The sequence below is a fragment of the Leucoraja erinacea genome, chromosome 1 (genome assembly GCF_028641065.1).
Source record: "Leucoraja erinacea ecotype New England chromosome 1, Leri_hhj_1, whole genome shotgun sequence".
Taxonomy (NCBI): domain Eukaryota; kingdom Metazoa; phylum Chordata; class Chondrichthyes; order Rajiformes; family Rajidae; genus Leucoraja; species Leucoraja erinaceus.
The window spans coordinates 66,997,296-67,016,376 of NC_073377.1; the positions used below are offsets into that span (position 1 = coordinate 66,997,296).

Below are 19,081 nucleotides of genomic sequence, written 5' to 3' on the forward strand. Positions count from 1 at the left end.
TCCCCTCAACGCTCGGTTGCAACACACACACACTAACCCCCACCACCCCGCCCCCCCCCTCCACACACACACACACACACTAACCACTCTCCACACATACACACTAACAACCCCCCTTGATATTATATTAATGTTATTCATTGGCTCCTTTTACCCCATCCCCACCCTATCCACTCCCGCATAGCCCCCAACTCACTGGCGCGTCTGGAGAGGGAGGGGGGAGAGAGAGAGAGGGGCAGAGAGGGAGTGAGAGAGAGAGACAGAGAGTGAGAGACAGAGAGAGAGACAGAGAGAGAGAGACGGAGACGGAGAGAGAGGAGTCGGAGAGAGGGAGTCGGAGAGAGAGAGAGAGGGGGAGAGATGGAGAGAGAGAGGCGAAACAGAGAGCGGGAGGTGGGGGGGGGAGAGAGACAGAGGGACGGAAGGAGCGGGAAGACAGGGAGGCGAAGACAGAGGGGAGAGGGGAGGGGGGGGGGGGAGAGAGAGAGGGGGAGAGAGAGGGGGGGTGGGGGGGGGGAGGGTGGTGAATTTCGAAGAAGAATCGCGACCCAAAATGTCGCCTGTCCATTCTCTCCCTTATGTCACCTGACTCACTGAGTTCCACCAGCATTTTGTGTTTTGCTGAAGATTTCAGCAACTGCAGTCTTTCTCTGGTCCCTCTACCTTAAATCTAGGTTGCCTAATATTGACCTCACTGCCAAAGGTGTCTTTCCAGTTCATTCTGCCCAGGCTTCACTTTTGTTGAGAACAAACATTGCCTTTGTGCCAGTAACTGTGATTCGTCAGCCCTGGCAACATCCTCATAGGATTATTGTTCATTCTGTGTGTTTTTACTTCCTTCCCATAATCTGTGGACTTGAACTGCACCTAATACTTTTAACAAAGTTCCTATAGGGAGCAAGATAGTCCACTCGACGAAAAAAGACGTAGTACGCTAATGGGCAGAGTCATGGGTATTCTTCGGCCCCATTTCAGTAACCGGCTTCCGTCTCTGCACTAAAGATCCCACAGCGGAGCAAAGATACTAGAGCGGAGACAGAAGCCGGTTAAGTAAACATCGTCGTAAAAATCAAATGATCTTTGTTAAAAATCTTCTTCTCATTTCTTTCTGCCTCTCTGCCTCACAATAAAAAGCAAAAAATGCCTGTGTTCCTTCCACAGCGGGTGGGAAGTCTGGCCCGGATCAGCAGGGCTGGGACATCAGGGTAAAGTTGCAGGGAGGTTTGCAATGTATTTTTATGTAATGTTGTCCCTTGTCTGGGCCTTGAGTCCGAAATAAAGTTTATCGTTATATATACAAATCTGGAGAAATATATATGTGTGTGTTTATTTCACAATGTGTCTATATCACATTCATATATGTGGGTATGTGTTCTTTCCTACACAATCTAATCAGTTGTATGGTCGATGAATAAAACCATCCTTAAGTTATACATCATTTTTTAATCTAGCTCAAAACAAATTTTATTTTGTTAAATACTTCATTTGGATAACCCCACCATTACAGACAGATCTCATTCCACTCTCTGGCTATTGGGAAGACCAGACCCATTTTATTGTTGAAAAACAATTCCATAGACATAAAAAATCATTAAGTAACATTAAGGAACATTCCAAGAGTGGAGCAACTGGAATCTTCATATTGCTATTATTTTCCAAATACCGCAGTTGTGAACAGTGTGATTAAATGAATTACAGAGTGCAAGTGAAATACAAAAATCAACTCAAACACAGCACATGAGTCATTTAAAAAGAAAAGCTTTTAAAAAAAACATTAAAAAAGACAATTAACAGAATCATAATTTGTTAACATATTAATCTTTAACAAAATTCAAAGGAATCAAGAATTAACTGAATTATGAATCTAACCCAATATCACACATGCAAACTGTTCCCTCGCAATGCTGATTACACTGCGAGAGGGATATACAAAGTTGGGTCGGGTTACTGAAATGGACGAAGAAATGGCCCACGTTCCGCTCTGTTGTGTACTACATGTCAGCCCATTGCATTTAGCAGGAGTGGACTATCTTGCTCGCTATAGGATCTTTGCTTTTAACTAACATAACTAGTACATTTTACTTCGGAGTCACGTGAGTGACTTCGTGAAGAACCCCGCTTCCACGCATGCGTGTCATATCGCTACACGCATTGCAACGAGTCACACAGGGGGGAACGGCGTTCCCCAAGCGGGAGAATTTGAAAGTCGGGAACAGCAGGTAAGAGACTCTGCGTTTTCCCTTTTTACTACTTACTTTTAGGTGGCTGCGGAAAGCTGGCGGGGAGACCCGTGGAGGGCGAGCAGCCGGCAGCAGCAACAGCACGAGTTTCCCTGGAGGGGAACAACCTGTGCCCGACTTTGCTCCCGCACCGGCAAAATTCACCTCTCGGCCGGGCGGGAAGCAAAGTAAAGAGGTCCGTATGCCAGTCTCAAGCGAGACTGGCTTGGGACCAGTCGCTAGCAGCCAGCGCAGAGGCTGCGGGACAGACAGCACGGACCAGCGGTGCCGGGGCTCGAAACGCTCAGCGAGTGCAGAGGCACTGATGGAGTAGGAACGGGACGTTGGGGACGAAAACCTTCTTCAAAAGGTAAGCACCGGGATAGGAACAGCCGGGTAAGAAGGACCAGGCCCGTGAACACCGGGGTTGGTCCGAGCAGCTCGAACCCGCAACGGAGGGAACGACGGTCACCAGCGGGAGAAGGAAAGTCGGGAACAGCAGGTAAGAGACCCTGCGTTTTCCTTCAACTTACCTTCTAGGTGCAGACATGGACTGGGTCCATGTAAGCTGCAGAAGGCCGGCGGGTGAACCGCGGAGGAGTGGCAGCAGCAGCATCAGCGGCAGTCGGCAGCGGCAGCGGCAGCAGCAGTGGCAGCCGGCAGCTGCAGGAGTACCGGCAGCGGCAGGAGTACCGGCAGCGGCAGGAGTACCGGCAGCGGCAGGAGTACTGGCAGCGGCAGGAGTACTGGCAGCGGCAGCGGCAGCAGCAGCAGTGGCAGCCGGCAGCTGCAGGAGTACCGGCAGCGGCAGGAGTACTGGCAGCGGCAGGAGTACTGGCAGCGGCAGCGGCAGCAGCAGTGGCAGCCGGCAGCTGCAGGAGCACTGACAGCTGCAGGAGCACTGGCAGCGGCAGGAGCAGCATGGGCACATCGATTCCCGGAGGAGGAAAACACCTGTGCCCAACTTCGCTCCAGCACGGTGAGAAAATTCATTTTTCAGCAGCAAAGGACTTGGCAGTTGACTGGCTGCAATCTACTACAAGGGACCAGTATGTGAGTACCAGGGTCGGTCCCAGCGGGGTTTTTAGTTACAATGATCGCTTCTAGGCCTTTTGGCTAAGATCAAGTGTAGTATCTGTTCTTATCAGTTTAATATCTGATACGTCCCTTATCTAGGGACCATATATTAAATAAAATCTATAGTAGCTGTTATCATCAGTTTTAATGTCTTATATGTCCCTTAGCTAAGGACCATATAAGTAGGAGTGCCCAGAATTGAGGGCATTAGAGTGGGGTTGACCGGCTGCAACGACCGCAAGGGACCAGTACCGTCAGTACGGGGGTGGGTCCCAGGGGTCTAAGATAAAGGAGCAGCCAGGAGCGCTGAGAGCGTTGGTGCCGGGTTTAAAGGAATAGATGGAAGCAGCTGTGCCAGTTATCCTCCACACCGGCCATATCCACTCCACGGAAGGAAGGACAATACTGGAGAAGGAGGACCGTGGAACAGCGGGCAGCCAGCGGCACTTGGATCATCCGTAGTGGGATCAGCTGTGCCCGATGTCGGCCCCGCACCGGCCAGCTCCATGCGGCCGAGCGGTAGGCTAGACACAAATCAAACAAGGTAGTGGACTGAGAAGGGTCCGACTTTGCATAAAACCGCCGGCAACCAGCGCCCGAGAGGGCTGGAGCGGGAAGAAGCGGTGTATGGAGCCTTGCTCCAACGTGATAAACCATAGCAGTACCTCTTTGAGGGCTGCACAATGCTTCTACCTCATCAGAGGGGAGCACTGTGGGTCAGTTCTGGGTTGACTTGCAAGAGGGGTCCGCAGAACAAAAGACAAGTGGGCAGCAGTTAAGCCCCACATGGGTACCCCGTGCGGGACCCTAGAGATCTCTAACTCTATAAAAAAGAGTAGGCAGGACCCGGATGGGCCAGAGCCTGGTAATACAGCGTCCCATGATCCTAACACAGCAGGGACTCTGCTGGACATGGTGGCTGATTACTTTAACCAAGTCAAACATGGGTAGACTTGGATCCAGGATGGCAATAGTATTACTATATGTCTGGCCACAAACGCCAACAAGAAAAAAATTACAAACACTGGCCAGACATCTGCCACCTGGCAACGGTGAGGCATTACAGGTGCCCAGTGTAAACCAATGCATTTGGCAGCATATGGGGACGAACATCAGGAACCAGGACCTCAAGATCCAGAGAACCTTAAAGGGATTGACGGAAGGCATCATAGAATACACCCGCACCCTGGACTAAACGTAGGTAACCAAAGACCATCTAGACGCACTAGCTCTGTTTAGTAATATGCAATATGACCTGAACTACACGTGGAAGGCGGCCATTCAGCCAGCACTGGGACCAAAAAAAAAAAAAAAAAAATGCTACCATTTTCCAAACAAAGAACCGTGAGTGGACAAAGCCAAGACACTGGGGCTCATCAAGGCCAGCGCAAGGGCCTATTTTGGAGCATGATACCGGCCACAGGCAACGCCATAAAAAATGTGGCTCATACCAGTGGCAGTGCTAGAAATCAATAACCCGCAGGATCCTTTTTTAGGGTATGGCCAGGGCGGCCACCCTGGAAGATGCGGAAACCTCAACCTCCCACACAACCCCGAACAAAGAGATATCAAACCAGAACCTCCTTTTTCAAAAAACCAAGGAAATAACACAACCACCGGTAACCATGGAGGTAGGTGGGTGGGGTTTTCTTCTGTTTAAAATAGGGACCTATGATGGTAGGGGAGGTTACAACACTACAGTTATGTATGGTATATAATCACTACAGATTCATATAATCTCAGCAGTAGTCAGGGTTATCTGATAAGATTTACTCATCCCAATAACCACAGTACAACATACACCAGAAGGGCATTTTGTCCTTACATAAACCAAACAATCTAAAACCCACATGGTCTACAAAAATTGTACACAAAAGATGTGATTGAGCATACTTTTCATGGAACATTAGAATTGTATCAAACATATTTATTAAAAATAAAATGGAGTAGGGTTGCAGGATTATCATTGATTTTAACCCTAAACACATTTGTTCTAGATATTCATTTTAAGATGGATACTCTTATTTCTTGATAAGACTTGGTGTCAGCTGCGGGTTTTTCTATATGGCAGGCATTGACTCAAAGAGGAACTTTGGCAATAGAGCTTACAAAAGGGGCAATCATTAGCTCCAATATTATTTACTAAAATTCTAAAACCAGCTTGGCATTGTTATGTAACAAAGCCATAGGGTGATGTTTTCCCCCGTTCGGCCCCATCAATGGGGGACTAGGGAAAATTCAACTTCACTCGGCATCTGGAATTCTCAGAGTTCCGACTGACCTTCTAAATTATGGTATTCGGTCATACAGGGGATGGTTTAGAACCATGTTCCCTAATGAACATAGCCAAAAATTATTAATTTATCCAGTGACTGGAGGCAGTCATCCATGCCATAAGACTATGGATTATGGATTTATAGAGTCTAAAGACCCACTGCACGGCATTGGGCTGTCAGACAGGACGATGAATCTCATCTCATCTGCACTAAGACTGTCAACACGGAAGCAGTACCTTGGACTCATCAAGAAATGGGGCATATACTGCTTGGACAACAACCTCGACCAAAAGGCCAAGAACATTCTGGCCGTATTGGAATTTTAACAAGCCTCCATTATGATAATCGATGGAGCTACAGTGCCATCAATAGTGCCACAAGTGCACTCTCCAATTACCTATCACAAGGAACGGAGCGGCACGCGGTGGGAACGCACCCCTGGTAAGAAAACCAGGTACTCCGAAATCTGGGACGTGGGTGTCGTTTCTCAACATGCTGAGGAGCTTGTAGCTCATAACAGCGTTGTCACTTCAGTAACAGACCAGGAAGATGGTTATGCTCATGGTGTTATTTACCGCACAACAAGTCCAGCCATTAAGCAAACTGAGCCTGGACTCCCTGATCATCTCACCGAGAAACTGGTGTTGTCATACAGGATTTAATAAAAGAAAACAGATCGGGTTTCCTCGGGTCAAGTGTTTGAATTTATGGTACACCCATATGGCAAACGACTGTGTATAGCAAGACACATCTAACAAGATATGGAATATACTAAGAACATTCGAGGTCAGAAAATGGAGTTGTTTATCTCTTAAAAGAAACCGCATGAAAGGGTCACGACTCAAACTATATTAGGTGGCTCAAATAGGTCCTAAAAATGACACTAATGTTTTAACTCTCATTCCACCAGGGCTGCAGCAACATCCGCAGCAAAAATTGTACAGGTACCCACAGACCAAATCCTCAGAATGGCAGGAGGGTCATTTTAAAAAAGGGTTTTCCACAGGTTTTATAATAAACCAGTTAAATTTTGGAGCCATCATTTGTATTAAGAAGACATTTTATGTCCAACAAAATAATTGCCCGAAAGGTTACAGGGCTATGATTCTCAAATTTAAAAAAATGTTATATAATTTTTTCATTATACCACACAACTCTTTGTATAATTGTGTTTTAAAATTACTAATGATGCTCTCTCCCAATACCCAAGGCAGTTGTGAAGCATGGACTCGTTCCACGGCATGAGGTCACAGAGCTTTGAAATCTTCACGAAGTCACTCACGTGACTCCGAAGTAAAATAGTAAGATTAAACGAGAACTTACCAGTTTGAAGTTTGATCTGTATTTTATGAGGAGTTACGATGAGGGATTTCGTGCCCTCCGCTCCCACCCTCTTATGATCATATCAAAACTGGTATCTCTTTGATAATCTTACTATGTTAGATCATTATAGGTTCCTGTGACCTCACACCGCTGCTTTGAAGAATGACACGCATGCGTGGAAGCGGGGTTCTTCACGAAATCCCTCATCGTAACTCCTCATAAAATACAGATCAAACTTCAAACTGGTAAGTTCTCGTTTAATCTTACTATTTTTCAGTGGTGTCAGCCTGACCAGTAGATGGCGCCTCTTACTGCAGTGCTGTACGGGTGGCTCTGAACCTATCCTCTAAGGGAGTCTACAACAATGTTGTCACTGTATAGGGAACATAAATCATCTTCCTTATGTGGAAATGTATTACAAACTAAAGTTGTTGTGTACAGATCCTGCATCAATGCAGAAAGGGTCATCTTTCATATTATTTTTATGAAAATAGCAACACAGGTAGACAGAGTGGTAAAGTGGTAGAGCTGTATGTCATGCTAGCCTTCATTGGTTGAGGCATTGAGTATAAGAGGCAGGAAGTCAAATTGCAGCTTTATAAAAATAGTTGTGCTGCATTTGGACCATTGCATGCAGTTCTGGTTGCCTCATTACTGAATGGATGTGAAGGCTTTGGGGAGAGCTCAGAAGAGGTTTACTAAAATGCATTAAAGGATATTAGCTATATGTAGAGATTGGATAATCTTGGATTGTTTTCTCTGGTGCGTTGGAGATTGACAGAAGAACTAAGGGAAGAACATATAAAATTATGAGGCTTCGAAAGGATAACCAGCCTATGCATATAATTGAGCATTTAGGAGTCCAACAGGATGCATTTTTCAACTGCTGAGGAGCTGCAGGTATCTTCTGTCATGTGGGGACTCAGTTCATGGCAGCATTTCTGACTTGTAAGCGATCTGGGTTACAAACCGTTCTACATAGGGAACCCTGCTGTCACCTAGGGAGGAGCTGTACTATTTGATGGTGTAATGCCTTAGCAACAAGAGGTACACAGCCTAATTTAAATCTCTATGTCTAAAACCTGAACGTCTTATGTTATACAGTATTTTTGAAACTTATTGAAGAAATATAGGATTCTTTTTCCCTAGTACCCTTACTAAATGCTGATTTATCAAATTGGCATTTATCTGACAAAAGAAAGTGTAGGTTTGCAGTTTTCATTCAGAACTTCTTCATTATTGTCCCATGTAAGTGTTTATGTATATTGAGCAGATATTTTATCGACTGGGTTTTGAAACCTAACTGACACCACAACTAAACAACCAACTTCAAAGAAAACTCCTTCAAGACCAGGGGATAGGTTTCTGTTCGTTATGTAACTGTGTAATTTCCTCAATTCATTATTGAATTGAATTGAGTTATTCAATTTTATCAGACAAATATGTATACATACAAGGAATTTGCCTTGGTGCTTTGCTCGCAAGCAACAACACAAGATACAGTAGACAATTAAAAATAAAACATTATAATTTGTGAAGAATGAAATAAAGTACCAGAGCAAAAGGAGGCTATAGGTTTTTGGTTGTTGAATAGAGCTACTGCACATGGAAAAAAGCTGTTTTTATGCCTGGCTGTGGCAGCTTTGACAGTCCGGAGTCACCTTCCAGAGGGAAGTGCTTCAGAGTTTGTAGCCAAAGTAAGAGTGGTCAGAGATGATCTTACCCGCTCGCTTCCTGACCCTTGCAGTGTACAGTTCGTCAATGAGGGGAAGGCTGCAGCCAATAACCTTCTTGGCTGATCGAACGATGCACTACAGCCTCCGGATGTCATGCTTGGTGGCTGAGCCAAACCAGACCATGATGGAGAAGGTGAGGACAGACTCTACGATGGCAGTATAAAATTGGACCATCATTGCCTATGGCAGATTGTGTTTTCTCAGGTGCTGCAGGAAGAACATCCTCTGTTGTGCCTTTTTGACTGTGGAGTTGATGGTGGCCCATTTAAGGTTCCTGGAGATAATGGTTCCAAGGAACTTAAATGACTCCACAGATGTGACTGTGGTGTTGTTAATGGTGAGTGGGGTGAGGGGAGGGGGAGCACTCCTAAAGTCTACAATCAATTCCACCATTTTAAGAGCATTGAGCTCCAGGTTGTTGCGATGGCACCAGGATGCCAGCTGTGACACTTCCTGTCTGTAGGCAGATTCCTCCCCATCCTGGATCAGTCCAATCAGGGTTGTGTCATCCGCAAACTTGAGAAGCTTGACAGAGGAGTCTGTGGAGGTGGTCATTGGTGTAGAGAGAGTAAAGGAGAGGGGAGAGTACGCAGCCTTGCAGTGCTCCTATGCTGAGTGTCTGCGGGTCCAAGATGTGCTTTCCCAGCCTCACATGCTGCTTCCTGTCTGCAGGGCTGGATTTAGATGAAGAGAGGCCCTAAGCTGTTCCACTTGTGAGGCCCCCTCCGCGTTGGTTTTCAGCGCTGGCGGCGAGGCAGCGACCGGACAGCTATGGCGGCCAAATCCCCCACAATTCAAAGCGAGGGAGAAAGTGCCCAGTGCCGACCAGTTGCCGTTGCAGTGCAAATGCGCAGGGCGGCCGATGATGTGCTGGCCGTGGTTGTGTGCATGTGCAGGGGGAGGACGTGCAGGCCGCAGCAATGCGCATGTGCAAGGCGGCCTGCCGTGCTGGCAGATGAGGAGCGAGCGGAGCCCGGCGGCCCGGACACGGATGGCGGGGGGAGATGGAGAGAGAGAGATAGAGAGGGGGGCCCGCCCAGAGTTGAACGGTAGGTGTCCTGCCTTGGCCGGAGGCCCCCCTAGACCTCGAGGCCCTAAGCTGAAGCTTGTCTAGCTTATCGGTAAATCCGGCCCTGCCTGTCTGTTAGGAAGTTGATGATCCACTGACAGAGGGGTTCAGGCACAGTCAACTGAGAGAGTTTGGAGTGTAGTAACTCTGGCACAATGGTGTTGAATGCAGTGCTAAATCCCACAAACAAAATCCTTGCATAGGTCCCCTGGCGATTTAGGTGCTGGAGGACGAAGTGCAGGCCTAGGTTGACTGCGTCATCCACTGATCTATTTGCCCGGTATGCAAACAGCAGGGGTTCTAGCAGATATTTTTCAGGTGTGCCAGCACAAGTCTTTCAAGGGTTTTCATGATTACAGTGCGACAAACCTGTAGTCATTAAGACCAGTAATCCTTGGATTTTTGGGTACGGGAACAATAGTGGAGACTTTGAAGCAGGCAGGGACAGTACAGGTTTACAGAGACTGGTTGAAAATGTCTGTGTAGACCGGTGCCAGTTGTTCGGCACAGAGCTTGAGAGTAGAGGGGGAAACATTGTCCTGTCCTGGAGATTTCCGGCTTTTCTGTCTCCTGAATAGCTTATCTACCTCCTCAATTGCTATTGTTAGTGATGGACAATTGGCCAGACTGATGTTGGGCAGCAAGGAGGAGGTGGGTAGTGGATGAGGGCCCAGTCTTTGCAGACTGGAGTGAGGCTGTAAGTGGGTGTGAAGTGGTGATTGGGGAGGAGTGGGTGGGGAAGGGTCCAGTCTTTCAGAATGGTGTCAGGCTGTAAGTTGGTGTGAAGTGGTGATTGGGGAGGAGTAGGTAGGGGAGGGAGGGAGGGAGGGGGTACCGGGGTTATATTTCTGTCTATCGCACCTGCAGTAGAGCTCGTTCAGGTCGTTGGTCAGCTGACGATTGTCCAAGGAGTAGCTGATGATTTCCTCTTGTAGCTGGTGATTCCTTGCAAGCCCTTCCACACTGAAGAAGAGTTATTAGCTGAGAACTTGATCCTCAACTTCGCAGAATACCTTTCCTTGGCAGCTCTGATTCCTCTTCTTAACTTGTACTTGGCCTGCCTGTAGATGTATAATGCCTCTATACGTAAGTTTAACCTCTGTGTGAATAGGATTTGTAGGCAATTTGATTATATTCCACTCATTAACATGTTTTTTATTCCTATGCAATTCAAAAATTACAATAGTTATAACCATATAACAATTACAGCACAGTAAAAGGCCATCTCGGCCTTTCATGTCCGTGCCGAACACTTAAAACATGATAACAAATTAAATCAGATTTTCTTTCTTTTAATTTGTGGTAGGGCGTGGATGCACAATTTAAACTCAGTTATAGGGTCAATGAGCAGCAACCAAGAGTGGGATTGCAATTTATTGCTTGATCTTTTTTTCCTCTTGTCTTTTGTATACGCATTAAGCATTTGTAGCTCGCCTACTGGAGCTTTTAGATAAAGTAAATTATTCTCACTGAAAATAATGAAATTGTTCTGACTATACACCCAGCATTCCAGAGGTTAACAATTTTTTTTTTAATCTTATGTGCAGAGACATTATGAATAGAACTGCAGATGCTGGAATCCTGAGTAAAACACAAAGTGTTGAAAAACTCAGCAGGTCAGCAGGTCAGGCATTATCCATGGAGGGAATGGACAGAAGACGATTTGTGGTTGGGTCCCTCCTTCGGAATGGAGATAATCTCCATCATCACACACACCTACAACTAAAAGCCCTATGTCATTAAAAATATATTATGACCTAATACACCATTTTCTTCAGGGAATAAGGATATGTGTTATGCTAAAGTAAATCAATGTAAAGATGATGTAGGACATAAATAGCTGTACAAAACCTGTCCAATAAGTGTGCATGTTTGAAAGAATGAAGGCACATTGAAGACACATCACGTCTTTCCTCGCAAATGAAAAGTGTTAGCTTTGAAAATAGAAGCATTACAGCACCTGTACATAAGTGGAAAAAAATAATGCTACAAGCTTTATCACTAATGTTTTCAGTTTACAGTAAAGAGTACACCTACATTTACTACCATTAGGCTGTGGGCCGAGGAGCTTTTTTGTGCAAGTTCGTGACCCAACTCACGGAACTACGTGACATTTTCACATATTGTGTAAAACTATTATATAAATCATCCCTGAAACTTGTCAAGAACAAAACTTGCATTTTTAATAAATTAGAGAAAAACCTGAAACATTTCGGGTAGCTTTAGTCCAATCAAAGCACGTTTAACATTGAGTCGGACGGCAATTGGCCAATGACATGCTTTGTTTCAGGCTACCTAGGCAGGGAGCACACATCATGGCTGAGATTACTTCTACTGACTCTGATAAAGGTTCTTTGTCGTTCTGTGGAATACATGTCGTGGAAACTCACAGCACTGGAACGGAAAGGTAAGATCTAAAGTCTGAACTTATGAAAATTAATCTGTATGGACTATCACCCTTTTATAATGTGAAAAAATTAGATTTGGAGGCTACAGAACTCATCATCACTCAATCATTCATTCACTCATTCATGCATTCACTCATTCATTCATACATTTATTCATGCATTCATTCATTCTTTCATCCATGAAGCTGAGGGCCTAAACTATGTATATCCATAACAAAGTAAAATAAAAAAAATCACTAAAGCCAGCTTGTTGTAGTCTAATAAATCTTTAACATCTAATCTCGGAGCTGCCTGCGATAACTAACCGAAGAAATGTGCTCTGAACGCGGGGCCTATGTACTTAACATAGTGAAGCCGCAGTCTCAGTTAAGAAGCGGCTCACTTGAGCAAACCTAAAGGATTGGGTGGTTTAGCACTTCCTAACTTTATGTACTGTTACTGGGCAGTAAATATCAAAAATATGATTCACCTGCTAGACAATTCTGCCCGGCAGGCGGATTGGATTATAACGGAGAGAGAAAGGACTGCTCCCCTTGTAATATTGGAGCGATCCTCCTCTCACCAATGAACTTGAATAACACAAATTATAATAAAAATCCAACTATACACAGTACAATTAGAACCTGGAAACAAATAAAACATAACCTAAAATTAAGAAATCTCAGATTCAGATTCAGATTCAGATTCAATTTTAATTGTCATTGTCAGTGTACAGTACAGAGACAACGAAATGCATTTAGCATCTCCCTTGAAGAGCGACATAGCAAACGATTTGAATAAAAAAATAAATAATAATCACTAAAGGGGGGGGGGGTTGTGATTGGCAGTCACCGAGGTACGTTGTTTAGTAGAGTGACAGCCGCCGGAAAGAAGCTGTTCCTCGACCTGCTGGTTCGGCAACGGAGAGACCTGTAGCGCCTCCCGGATGGTAGGAGGGTAAACAGTCCATGGTTGGGGTGAGAGCAGTCCTTGGCGATGCTGAGCGCCCTCCGCAGACAGCGCTTGCTTTGGACAGACTCAATGGAGGGGAGCGTGGAACCGGTGATGCGTTGGGCAATTTTCACCACCCTCTGCAGTGCCTTCCGGTCGGAGACAGAGCAGTTGCCATACCATACTGTGATGCAGTTGGTAAGGATGCTCTCGATGGTGCAGCGGTAGAAGTTCACCAGGATCTGAGGAGACAGATGGACCTTCTTCAGTCTCCTCAGGAAGAAGAGACGCTGATGAGACTTCTTGATCAGAGTAGAGGTATTGTGGGTCCAAGAGAGGTCATCGGAGATGTTGACTCCCAGGAACCTGAAGCTAGAAACACGTTCCACCTCCGTCCCGTTAATGTGGATGGGGGTGTGCGTGCCACCTCTGGACTTCCTGAAGTCTACAATGAGCTCCTTGGTCTTCTTGGAGTTAAGGGCCAGGTTGTTGTCAGCGCACCATGCTGCTAAGTGCTGGACCTCCTCCCTGTAGGCCAGCTCATCGTTGTTGCTGATGAGGCCAATCACCGTTTTATCATCTGCATACTTGATGATGGTGTTAGTACCATGTACAGGTGCGCAGTCAGAGGTGAAGAGGGAGTAGGGGAGGGGGCTCAGCACACCGCCCTGAGGAACGCCGGTGTTCAGGCGGTGAGGTGAGGGTTGAAGAGGTGTGCTTGTCTAACCTCACAGACTGGGGTCTGTTGGTTAGAAAGTCCAGTATCCAGTTGAAGAGGGAGGGGTCGATGCCCAGGTTACCGAGTTTAAATCTATCTCTGTTATCTCCAATAGCTAACAATCCGTTGTTTAAACCCTCTATTATAGATAAATAATTTACACAATGGGACAGAATAGGAATTAAAACGCTTGGAGATTTGTACAAAAATGGAAAATTATTATCATTCCAACAATTACAACTAAAATATAATCTGTGAAATAACCATTACTTTAAATATCTTCAAATATCTGACTACCTGAAAAAATATACACGATTATTATAATATGCCACCAGATTTACTGGACGAAGCAATGAAAACAAAGGCTGAATCAGCAAACTTAATATCATACTTGTATAACATTATTTTAAATATAGAAATACCTTCAACCGACGGTCTTATAAGAGACTGGGAACAAGCTATAAAAAATTTCAAAAGAGAGGTGGGATAAACATTTACGATATGTGCATAAATGCTCGATTAACGTTAGACACACTCTAATACAATTCAAAATCTTACAGATTATACTATTCAAAAACCAAAATAAGCAATTTCCTAACGTTTCACCTATTTGTGATAAATGCCGATCTCAAGAAGCTACCATAGCGCACTCATTTGTTTTTTGTATAAAAATTCAAAAATTTTGGACTGAAATTTTTGAAATCTTTACAAAATTATTCAAAATAAAACTGATACCAAAACCGGAATGGATTATCTTTGGAACAATGGAAGGTAGCCCTGAACTAAATGTGTTTCAAAAGAATCTATTTAATTATGGGCTAATAATGGGAAAAAAGCTTATACTTAAATTCTGGAAGAACGCTCCTATACCAACATTAAATATGTGGATTTCAAATATGTTTGAAACATTACACCTGGAAGATATGAGACTCATCCTTGCAGGCAAATCAGACCACTTCCAAAAGTCGTGGTCTGCATTTATCGACTTACTACAAGAATAAGGTGCATCAGTACTTCTGGTAAGGGGGGGGCGGAGAAATATGAAGTTGGTATATCCCTTTTGCGCGGTTTTTATAATAGAGCTTTGTTTTTTTTCTTATTTTTTTCCTTTTTCCTCCTTTCTTTTCTAGGGTCTATTTCTTAATTATTTTCTCTTACCAATGGGTCTCTGTTTTTCTCTCTCATTGATCACACTATTACACGAACACAACTTTCTTTCTCTCACTTTCTCTACTTTCCATATCTATATCTTTCCTTAAAGCTTAAAAAATGAAGGGGCACAATAAATGTAATAAGATATATCTGGCTTGTACTATTGTAATTTACTGTACTTCTAATAAATAAAAATATATTAAACAAAGAAAAGAAATAGAAACATAGAAAATAGGTGCAGGAGTAGGCCATTCGGCCCTTCGAGCCTGCACCGCCATTCAATATGATCATGGCTGATCATCCAACTCAGTATCCTGTACCTGCCTTCTCTCCATATCCCCTGATCCCTTTAGCCACATCTAACTCCCTCTTAAATATAGCCAATGAACTGGCCTCAACTACCTTCTGTGGCAGAGAATTCCAGAGATTCACCACTCTCTGTGTAAAAAAAATGTTTTTCTCATCTCAGTCCTAAAAGATTTCCCCCTTATCCTTAAATTGTGTGTGACCCCTTGTTCTGGACTTCCCCAACATCGGGAACAATCTTCCTGCATCTAGCCTGTCAAACCCCTTAAGAATTTTGTAAGTTTCTATAAGATCTCCCCTCAATCTTCTAAATTCTAGTGAGTACAAGCCGAGTCTTTCCAGTCTTTCTTCATATGAAAGTCCTGACATCCCATGAATCAGTCCAAAATGGTTGATGTTTATGTAGAATCAATTGGTGTATGTGAACTTGAACTTGAACTAATTTATCTATGGTAGAACTTAGTGTTTGTTTCGTTAACATTTAGAAGATGTTGAAATTTGATGAATTGAAGTCCATGCAGACTTAAAGACTATGAGATGATTTTTACTGTAACCTCTGCCCCTCCATTTGAACTTGAACTAACTTATCTAGATTCAAGATTCAAGATAGTTTTTTGTCATGTGTCCCAGATAGCACAGCACAACAGAATATAGTAGGCATGAATAGTACAGAACAGATCAGTGTGTCCATATACCATATATAACCATATAACCATATAACAATTACAACACGGAAACAGGCCATCTCGGCCCTACAAGTCCGTGCCGAACAATTATTTTCCCCTAGTCCCATCTACCTACACTCAAACCATAACCCTCCATTCCTTTCCCATCCATATAGCCATCCAATTTATTTTTAAATGATAAAATTGAACCTGCCTCCACCACTTCCACTGGAAGCTCATTCCACACAGCTACCACTCTCTGAGTAAAGAAGTTCCCCCTCTTGTTACCCCTAAACTTCTGTCCCTTAATTCTGAAGTCATGTCCTCTTGTTTGAATCTTCCCTACTATCAATGGGAAAAGCTTGTCCACGTCAACTCTGTCTATCCCTCTCATCATTTTAAAGACCTCTATCAAGTCCCCCCTTAACCTTCTGCGCTCCAGAGAATATAGACCTAACTTATTCAACCTTTCTCTGTAACTTAGTTGCTGAAACACAGGCAACATTCTAGTAAATCTCCTCTGTATTCTCTCTATTTTGTTGACATCCTTCTTATAATTGGGCAACCAAAATTGTACACCATATTCCAGAATTGGTCTCACCAATGCCTTGTACAATTTTAACATTACATCCCAACTTCTATACTCAATGCTCTGATTTATAAAGGCTAGCATACCAAAAGCTTTCTTTACCACCCTATCTACATGAGATTCCACCTTCAGGGAACTATGCACAGTTATTCCTAGATCCCTCTGTTCAACTGCATTCCTCAATTCGCTACCATTTACCATGTACGTCCTATTTTGATTTGTCCTGCCAAGATGTAGCACCTCACACATATCAGCATTAAACTCCATCTGCTATCTTTCAGCCCATTCTTCCAAATGGCTTAAATCTCTCTGTAGACTTTGGAAATCTACTCCATTATCCACAACACCCCCTATCTTGGTATCATCTGCATACTTACTAATCCAATTTACCACACCTTCATCCAAATCATTGATGTACATGACAAACAACAGTGGACGCAACACAGATCCCTGAGGCACCCCACTAGTCACCTGCCTCCAACCTGACAAACAGCCATCCACCATTACTCTCTGGCGTCTCCCATTCAGCCACTGTTGGATCCATCTTGCTACTCCTGCATTTATACCCAACAATTGAACCTTCTTAACCAACCTTTCACGAGGAACCTTGTCAAAGACCTTACTGGTCCATATAGATACCATGATATAAATATATACACACATGATATATACACACATATATATACACATATAATAATAACCATATAACAATTACAGCATGGAAACAGGCCATCTCGACCCTTCTAGTCCGTGCCGAACACATAATCTCCCCTAGTCCCATATACCTGCGCTCAGACCATAACCCTCCATTCCCTTCCCATCCATATAACTATCCAATTTATTTTTAAATGATAAAAATGAACCTGCCTCCACCACCTTCACTGGAAGCTCATTCCACACAGCTACCACTCTCTGAGTAAAGAAGTTCCCCCTCATGTTACCCCTAAACTTCAGTCCCTTAATTCTCATGTCATGTCCCCTTGTTTGAATCTTCCCTACTCTCAGTGGGAAAAGCTTTTCCACGTCAACTCTGTCTATCCCTCTCATCATTTTAAAAACCTCTATCAAGAGCCCCCTTAACGTTCTGCGCTCCAAAGAATAAAGCATTAACTTGTTCAACGTTTCTCTGTAATATGAATAGATAAACTGCAAATAAACAGATAATGGGTTATGAATGTTCAGATGAGTTTTGTCTGAGTTGAGTTTAATAGCCTGATGGCTGTGGGGAAGTAGCTATTCCTGAACCTGGACGTTGCAGTCATCAGGCTCCTGTATCTTCTACTTGAATGTAGCGGGGAGATGAGTGTTCAGGATGGTGTGGGTCCTTGATGATGCTGCCAACCTTTTTGAGACAGCGACTGCGATAGATCCCCTCGATGCTAGGGAGGTCAGAGCCGATGATGGACTGGGCAGTGTTTACTTTTTTTAATGTCTTTTCCACTCCTGGGCACTCAAGTTGCCGAACCAAGCCACGATGCAACCGGTCAGCAAGCTCTGAACTGTGCACCTGTAGAAGTTAGAGAGAGTCCTCCTTGAAATAACGACTCTCCATAATCTTCTCAGAAAAGTAGAGGCACTGATGTGCTTTCTATATAATTGCATCATTGTTCTTGGACCAGGAGAGATCTTCAGAGATGTGCACGCCCAGGAATTTGATGCTCTTGACCCTTTCCACACACTAACTACAGATACTCAAACAATGTAACACTTTTAGGGTTCTTTTAGGTTAAAGGTAATAGCCCTCATTTGCAAATGCACCATGGGGGGAGGGGGGGGGGGGGGGGTCTCTTACATAAATATAGGCTCATTGTAGTTTAAAATTAATACTCATTGAGTAAACATCAGAGCATTCGATTCTTGGTCAGGATGTGACATTTACATCAGAAATAAGACTTTACTCTTACAGGTCTGTCCCCCAACCTGGCACTGCCCCAGTCCCACTATGGCTGTTACCCCCACTTTCCCCACTATGGCAGTCAGTGGGGTTCAGTAAACGGGGAACCCAGAGGATCTGTCCTGACCCTTTAATTAGGCAGGTTCATGAGCCTGTAAAACCTGGGACCTCTGCGGCAGTCTCATTCATTTTCCTATTAAAGCGACTGGAAGATGCTTTGCAAGTCTGTCCCCCAGCCTGGCACTGCCCCAGTCCCACTATGGCCGTGGCCCCCATTCAGCACACTGGCAGTCAGTGGGTTTCAGTAAAGGGAGGAACCCACAAGAACTGCCCTCACCCATTAATTATTCTGGTTCAGGAGCAGGATGTCTGCGACAGTTTCCTTCAAAAAACACACTCACAATTATATTCACTATATTATATTTATATAATATAATTATACTTAATTATATATGATTCCAGTCATATTTACAAGTCATATATATATTTATATATATATATATGAAAACTGAGAAAGTAGAAACCTGAAATTAAAACACTGAAAGTGCTAAATCAGAAATTATACAGTGTTGTGTATGGGATAATGCCGCTTAGTTTGAGATGAAGAGCTATTCTATGAGTTTACGGCGATCTCTGTTGGAACATTGTAAAGATAAACACATCAAAATGGGTTGGCAAACTAAAGTTACAAAGTACTGGAAACCTGAAAACATATTTGT

General features: G+C 44.0%; 1 pseudogene; it reads left to right on the forward strand.

The window, feature by feature from the left end:
- The first annotated feature begins 3,315 nt into the window (after positions 1-3,315).
- LOC129705024 (U2 spliceosomal RNA) lies at positions 3,316-3,483 on the forward strand (annotated as a pseudogene).
- Positions 3,484-19,081: the final 15,598 nt, after the last annotated feature.